At 41.2% G+C, this 8,517-nt stretch overlaps 1 non-coding gene across 1 annotated transcript; it reads left to right on the top strand.

Moving 5' to 3' along the window:
* Positions 1–8,024: 8,024 nt before the first annotated feature.
* On the top strand, positions 8,025–8,131 carry LOC120646535. The gene has a single exon (XR_005664440.1). It is a non-coding gene; the product is annotated as a small nucleolar RNA R71 (small nucleolar RNA).
* Positions 8,132–8,517: the final 386 nt, after the last annotated feature.

The raw sequence follows: 8,517 nt of genomic DNA, 5'->3' as shown, positions 1-8,517 counted from the left end.
GACCGCGACGGTCGGACGAGGACGGACAGAGCGGTCGAGCAAGCTGGGGGGGCACTACTGGGCTAAAAGGCCGGGGGCCAGTGCAGCCGAGACCAAAGCCCGTGTGGGCACGAGGCCACGAAACGACATGGTGTCGCAGTCGCCGACCTCCTGCGGACGTCGTCCTCCCACGTCCGGTAGTCTCGGATGCCGCCGTGCCACCGTGCCGGGGTGGGGAACTGGGGATATGCAGTGGAGGTCAGCCAGAGGGACCTAGGGCGGCCACCCTAGCTTGCCCTAGTGGTGGCGCCGCCTCTGGCGACCAGTGATGTGGCCAACGGCGAGCTGGAGAAGGCAATGCCTGTGCGGGCGCCGGAGGAGGAGCGAGACTGGTCGGAGATGACGCCGGTGTGCCTGGCGGAGGCGATCTCACAGCTGACGCTGGAAGACCTATGGCGCGGCGTTATGGCGTGCTGCCGCTCCTGGAGGCAGGGGAAGAGGAAGGGGGAGCTGAGGGGGGCCATGTTCCCCCTAATGAAGATAATTTTCTTTTCTTTAATCCCTATACGGAGAAAGGCTTCCAGCCTATCAGGAGGGTCTAAAGTCGTAGATAATTTTCTTTTCTTTAATCCCTATACGGAGAAAGGCTTCCAGCCTATCAGACCCTCCTGATAGGCTACTGAGCACAGGTAATTTGATCTACTTCCAAGTGGATCTCAAACTTTGATTTGATTGAAAGGTTGATGCTGCAAATTCTTAGTTTTTTATTATATATTTGATTGTAGTAACTTGCATCTGAAATCAAAATGTCTGAACTCAAGGAAGACTGGCATCACAGAAGATACTCATATGCATGTTGACAGTGTATACTATTATGACAAAACTGAAATATTTCTATCATCGTGCAAGATGATCGATACATTGCATACACTTAGCTTCCTTTATACTCGTTCTGCCGCCAATTTATTTCCTAACCATTGAACTGATAAGTTTCTTTATCCTTTCTAGTATAGTTGTTTACACCATTGTAAATTGTAACTAATCCTACTGTGGAACAGTTACATTCCATTTAAGTTTTTTCAGCTTTGATTGCTTCTCTCATGACAACATTTTTTTCATATTGTAGCTGACAGGTCCACTGGTATGTAGTGTGAAACCATTATTATTGCTAATACGGTTAAGAAATCTACTGCAATTCTGAATTGCATGCTATTGTTGCCTGTAACTGTGAATGAACTATGAACCCCTGCAGAAATGGTTGTCAATTCCATTTTAGTTACTTGCATAAGATCAGAAACTATATGTAGTCCAATGGATCGCTCATGTCTTCTCGATGTAGTATAATTAATAAGTACAAGTTATTTGCATGTTCAATTAGCGTACCCTACCATGTCTTGATTGATTGGTACATTTCTGTTGGGTATGAATCTGACATGGACTTGATTGGTATGTTATGAACTTCAAAGCAGCTGAAAGTACATGGCATAGAATACATGGATGCTTGATGCTATCATATCAGTTGTTGGCCTTGCTTGTGTAGTATTTGTTTACCTACATGGCGCACAGCTTGATCGTTGTCTATACTCTTGTGTTGCTTATATAATATTTGTTTACCTACATGGTGCACAACTTTATTGTTGTATATACTCGTGTTCATATGTATATGATATCAAAGAAGAGAATAGAACCTAATTTCTCCCCTTTTTTTCCCAATCAGACATGAGTGACGGACAATATGGATCACCGTCACCTATGACCTTCATAAGTGGCGGGATAAGAGGCATCTAGTGATGGGCAACAAGAGTTGCCTGTCACTGATAATTGTCAAAGGTGACGAGTTGACAATTGTCAAAGGTCACTGATAAATGTCAAAGGCGGGCTTTAGTCCTTCACTTTTGAGGGATCATCAGTGGCATCTCTTAGCGGCGGACTCCCTTATGTGATGATGCCTGCCACTAAAGACCACCTTCTGCATAGTGTTTTGTCCATATATCTAAAAGGTAGAGTGGGAAGAAAAAAAGGGGAGAAAGAAGAAGAAAAATAATAATAAAATGGTGTGGATGTGGAGGAGGAAAAAGAACTGACCCCCCCCCCCCCCCCCCCAACCACTGGCTACACTATTGAATTCTGGAGGGATCACATATTGTTGAACAACAGTTCCTCTTAATTAACAGAAAAATATCGTGAAATGATGGGAGAACATGAATGCAAATCTATTCAAATAATTTACTGCCCTAGTCGTTCCATTGTACTCCTTTAAAAAGGAACCTTTTCACTCAATGCTAAATAATGATTTTGATTACCTTGCCAATGACAGTTTCTGTCTTAGTCAGCTTGTTGATGATCTTTATAATATTGGGCCTTTTTTTGGCTTTCTTCCTCCACACAATCCATTGCTATCTGAGCGCATATTTCTACCTGGTGGCAATATGCTTCAAGATATGAATCACACTCTGTTGCTTGCAATAACCTGTTCCTCCAGTGTGTTTTTACCTAAAGAATCAACTGTCAATTTGGTTGATACTATTCAAATGTAAATCCGACACAGTATTAGATTATTAGGAAATCTAATCTTCTTAAAGAGAAATATTGTGTCTCACTAAATCAATAAATTTGTTGTTGTCTCCATGTTTCATGTCTTCATATTTCGAGCGGCCATCAGGTCCTGACACTATGGCTATCATTATGACACCCAAGCTGAATATATCAAAATAATGCGTCTTCCTTCTATGACCTATTTTTTTTAAACTTACTTGTGAGGACCGAAAATAAAATTATCTTACCTATATGACCTTCCGTTCATCTCTAGTAGTAGCACTTAATGGTGTTAAGTCAAAGGTAAAATGACCATTTTACCCAAGCGAAAAAATAAAGTGCAGATTACTCCAAATCTAAAGCAGACAAACTAAACTCTGCATAGACGAGTCTCCAGCGGGAGCGAACTTGTAGCCTTTGCCCCAGCCTAGGTTTGGCCGGAGCAACAATTTCAGCAGGCAGCATTGACGTCGCAGGGTCGACTTGGTGGTCGCTCAGGGGCTCTGAACTATTTTCTGCATGATCAACCTGTAAATTTCAAGGAAATCTCAACTTTCTTATAAATTTTCAAATATTAGTGAGAGTGACCCAATGGTATTGTAAAACTTCTTTTAATTTCTATGGCTCCTCTATTACTCATTTAGTTAAGATGATTCACCATTCACAACTTGAGTAATTGAATTATTACTCATAAGTGGTTCCAGAAGTTGTTGCATTACAACTTGAAATTGTCAATCTTATCCAGCGAGCTTAAAATGGTGCATGTTACGTGTAAGTTAAACGGAGATACCAATTGGATACGAATCTCTCTTACTATATTCGGATTTCAGCGAATTCGAATAACGAATCTTTCGAATAACCACTTACCATTCCTACTCCTGGTAGGCCTTGATGCAACAAAAAAATTTGGTGTGCAACGTCTGCAAGACAGGAAGAAGAGAGTTGTGCGTTCAGACCGAAAAGGGCACGCGGCTCTCGCTCTGAAAGACAAGACAGCTGGTATGTCTCTTTTGTGCTAAAATGTTTATTACATTGTACTCCTTTTAGGTTCAAAAAGAGTGTAGTTTTGAGTCTGTCTTTAAGTTAACGATTTTAAATTTTGACTATAAATAAATTTTTATATGGTGAGTTGTGAGATGTGAAAATGGTATGAGTAGATTCATCTCAAAAAATTGTTTCATAAAAGTATATTTTGACTATATTTTAAAAATATTTTGTAAAAAAAAGTAATGATCAAAGCTGTATTTCGAAGACTGTCGATGTCTAAAACAATATCCTTTTTGAACTTGAGTACTCCATTACGTCCGTGGGCTCTTTTGGATCCGGAGGGCTAAACATTAGCTCTAGATAATCTTGTCATTTATGAGTATTAAATAAAATCTATGTACAAAACTACTTGTAGAACTCTTGGGCTAATTCACAAGACGAATCTAACGAGGTATATTCATCCATGATTAGCAAATAGTTATTGATGCACCACTGTAGCAAATCATAGATTTATTAGGCTCATTAGATTCGTCTTATAAATTAGTCTAGAGTTATAGAATAGATTTTATCATTAACCTACGTTTAATACTCATAAATAGCAAGATTTCGAAGGGCTAAACATTAGCCCTCTTGATCCAAACAGAGCCCGTGAGGAGGAAAAAAAAAACAGTTGCCGTGTTGACACGCCAAAGTAGCGACAAGGACTCGGTTACACAACGTAACGACCGGAAGCGAGCGAATGGTCATGAATAATAATGATGCCATGTGGCGCGCCGTACCATTGATAAGTTCGGTAGTTGTCAATAACAGTGAAAACACTGACTCATGACATCGGTGACTTTGGCACTATTTATATCACATCGGATGGGGGGAATAAATATAAAATAATTACAAAACTAATTGTATAAATATAGGCTAATTCACGATATAAATTTATTAAACCTAATTAATTCATAATGTGTTCATGTGGTGACATTTTGTGATGAATATCTTGTGACAACACATCCAAACATCGTAAAGGCATTTCAGTTTGTAGGAGCTGAGCCGGTGCAGTTTAGTAATCTGTCAGTGCCATCCCTACCTCCGTCGTCACTGAGGAAGCTGCTGAAGACTTTTTTTTTGAGAAAAGGGTTGGATTTTATTAATAAGGTAACACCTCGTGCATTCTCACTCATGTCTTCATTCTGCTTAGTTACCCATCATGTCCACTTTGCCATCCTAGAATAAAAAAATAAATAAAACAAAATAAAATAATAATAATAAAACAAAAAAATATATAAATAAAATCTGGTGCTTCAAGCACTTCTTGCTTTTTGTTTGAATAAAATTTAGACTCCCCCGGTGTTCAAAACTGGTAGAGTTCTTTTTTGTTTCCACCTTTGTTTTTCTTTTGAATAAAAACAGGTACAAAAATAAGTGTGGGGGGATCTCTCAAAATCACCAATTGCAAACGCTTTCGTGATCTCTCCCCCAACATGTTGCACATCATCGACGGTCCAACATGCTGAAGACCAGGATAGATGGAATCAGAGAAGGATGGCCGAACCTCTGGTTCGACCAAACCACCTCTGATTTCACTCAGTTTCCTCTTCAAACGATGGTTTGCACAACACTACCCTCAAACTCCCTCATTCCTGAGTTTAAATAAATTGCATGTTGATCATCAAATTTAAACTCAATGAACCCTACCTTATCGCCTTGTCCACTCCATGCGCTTCCATGAATAAACTTGCATACTCTTTATTCCTCGCATTCTTTCTAGTTCTTGTGAACATATATCTTCATAGGGACCCCATGCTATCTAAGTAATTGACTAATGTGATATGATTGGATAAATGGAACCATGCTCTTCCTTGCAAAGTACTTGAGATTTATTTTCAAAAAAAAATGCAATAGCTTGCCTCCTCAAATTAATATGAATTTCTACCAAAGCCAAAGTTAGATTTTCATGCCCAAACCTTCATATGCAGTTTGACTTTGCTTTGAGTTTCGTCAAATTCTTTGACCCATGATTAGAAACTTGTCATACTCTCATGATCAAGATCACGTACATGTCTACTCACACGCTATACTTCTACACTGGAAGATAGCAAACATTTTCATCCACTCACAAAATAAAACTCCAAGTTCTATCATGACTCTCTCTCCAAGGTTACCATCAAAGATATGGGCTATACAAAAAGAAATAAAAGATGCATACCCAAAGAAGGTGTGCCACATGCTCAAAAAGCATGATAAAAGAAGAAGAGAAAAGATGCATACCCAAAGAAGGTGTTGCTACATGTCCACAAGACATGTTAATATATATATATATATATATATATATATATATATATATATATATATATATATATATATATATATATATATATATAGCCCACATTCAAGAAAAATATAAGGAGAGAGAGATCATATAAAGGAGTACATCAACTATCCACCAAAAATATTCCACACACTTGCACCTCTTGATCAGATTGTATGACTCATTTCTGCCTGGATCTTGTTTTTGACTTAACAATATAAGCAAAGCAAACATGTCTCTTTGCTCCCACCCTGAGCTCCACATAAGCCTGGTTAGATGGTAGCAGAAAAGAAGGCAGCAACTTTGTCTTGGTGAGGATCTGAAACAAAAAGAATGATTCGTGGGAATAAATTGAGGAGCAAGACTATGCTTTTGTTTTCAAAAAAAATAAAAACTCAAGTTTCTAAGTAGGAAGAGCTAGGAACCTGAAATCTACTTCATTTCATTCTTCAATTGTCCAAGAAAGCATGGTAGCCACTCAAAAGTTCACAGAAACTGGAAGAAGCTTGGAATAACTTGTATGCAGGTTATGTTCAAGGAGTGGCAACCACCTTAGCCCTTCAAACTTTACTCGAGGACGAGCAAAGAGCTAAGTGTGAGGATGTTGTTGACGGTCCTTAAGTGCTAAAATTAACCATCAACTCCTGCAGCTTTTCTTAACTTTTTATCACCAAACTTAGATATAGGGTTTATGACTAATTGAATTCCACAAGTTTTGGTGAATTGTCATCTGCAGGCACATACATCTGCAAAACGAAAAAAACACGAAGAATATGCATATAAAGTCACAGAATATCGCGTTCTGTGTAACACAAGCAAAAGAGGCCCACTTGATAGACCAAACCGACCATCCAAGCCCCGGCACCGACCACCTAACACCAGGACCCACCAGGCAGTGACCCAGAGGAAGGCGGTGGCGAGAGGCAGCAGGGTAGGGCCAGTCGAACCAGGGGTTCGGCCGAACCTACCCTGGCTCCCGTCTAGGTGTATTTTGGCGGGAAGTCTATTCTTATTCTCCCAAGGTCGGTTGCAAGTGTTTCCATGTAAAGAGATGGCGGGAACCGACCTCAAGGGCTATATAAAGGGCCTCCCACCACTCACTCAAGACATACCACCAAGTTCTCTTCCTCCCTCTCTTGAAGATGTAGTGCTCCAATGCAAAGGCAAGGCCCTGCCTAGGCTAGTGCTTAGAGTAGGAGGAGGGTGAGGAGTAGTTCGGAGAAGCGCCGGGCCTGTCGGCGGTCTTCTCCGGTCTTGTACCTCTATAGATACTGGCTTCCTTCAGTATGAGTAAGTAAGTATTTGTGATTCATATCTTGCATAGTACTTTTATTTGAGTGAGATCAGTTCTCTTACTCGCGGGTTCATCGCTCTGTATTTATACAGAGTGCCGTAGGTTGCTACGGGAATTCAGATGTAGTCAGGCTACGGTAGTAATCAGTAGCGTAGACGTGGTGTCTAGGCTAAGGGTTACCTTTGTTTGCCTTATATCCCACGGTTTGTAGAGGTAGGCCGCAGGTGGTGACAGCCCTGTTGGTCCCTTGTAATCCTCCACGTTCGGATATAGCGTAGAGCTGTTGGCCGGAGTCTCCTGGCCATTTCAGAGGTAAGCCGGTGCCTGAAGCGAGTATTCTTACCCGAGAGATCGACCTTTAACTCATCCTTAGTGCTACCGCAGGAATCCTCTCCAGCCTTACCACTTATTCTTTGTATGTCCTTGGACCGACTGAGTTAGGAGTTAGTGCACACATGTTCCCTGTGGATACGATACCCTTGAATACTCACAGGTGAAAGCTACAACGGTATCCTTGCGCTTGCGGATTTGTTCACATCATTAAAATACCCAACAGTCCCAACAAAGTTCGCATCCTCTTGAGTGAGGGGGTACGAAGTGCCCGAGTGCCTAGTCTCGCCACATGTTTCACATGTCATTCGAGACTCTGAAACCTAGTTTACCTCCTTGTGCGGAGATTCCAGTTTCTTTATCAGAAGGTCTATCTTGGCAGCCAGCATGTCGACACTGTCGATCTGATGCATGCCCCTGGGACAGGCTAGCTGCTTTTCACCTCTCCAACTCTGATTGGAGGCTATCTTGTCTATCATCGTCTTTGCTCCTGCAACGTCGAGAGAGAGGAAGGAGCCACCTGTTGCTGCATCTACGTGGTCCTTGGGTTGCTGATTTAGGCCGTGGAAGAAGTTCTGAATAATCAGCCATTCTTCCATGCCGTGGTGCGGACATGCTTGTATGTACTCCTGTAGATGCTCCCAGGCCTCTGGGATAGTCTCATCCGGTAGTTGCTGGATACCCGAGATTCTATTTCGGAGGGCATTTGTCTTGCCCACCGGGAAGTATTTAGCTAGGAATGCATTTGAACAAGCTTCCCATGTCGTGAAAACTTCCTTGTTGGAGTAAAACCACATCTTGGCTTTCCCGAGCAGTGAGAACGGGAATAACCTAAGGCGGACGATATCCATCGTAGTTCCTGTGGGGTTGATGGTAAGTCAACATGAAAAATGAAGTGCAAAGTATGTACTTAGCAATGGAACCATGATTGAACAGTTTGGAGAATGACCTGGACACATTTGAAGTGTTCAAAGTTGGAAGGAAATAGTAACACACCTGAATATTTCTAAGTGTGGCTGCACAACCATAATGCTCAAATTCGAGCCTAAATAAAATGAGACATTGTAGACAAACCATGCATGAAAAGTAC

This window comes from Panicum virgatum, chromosome 8K, assembly GCF_016808335.1.
Source record: "Panicum virgatum strain AP13 chromosome 8K, P.virgatum_v5, whole genome shotgun sequence".
Classification (NCBI taxonomy): Eukaryota; Viridiplantae; Streptophyta; class Magnoliopsida; order Poales; family Poaceae; genus Panicum; species Panicum virgatum.
Note: the sequence above shows the minus strand (reverse complement) of the source record. Positions and strands in the feature narration are given on the sequence as shown.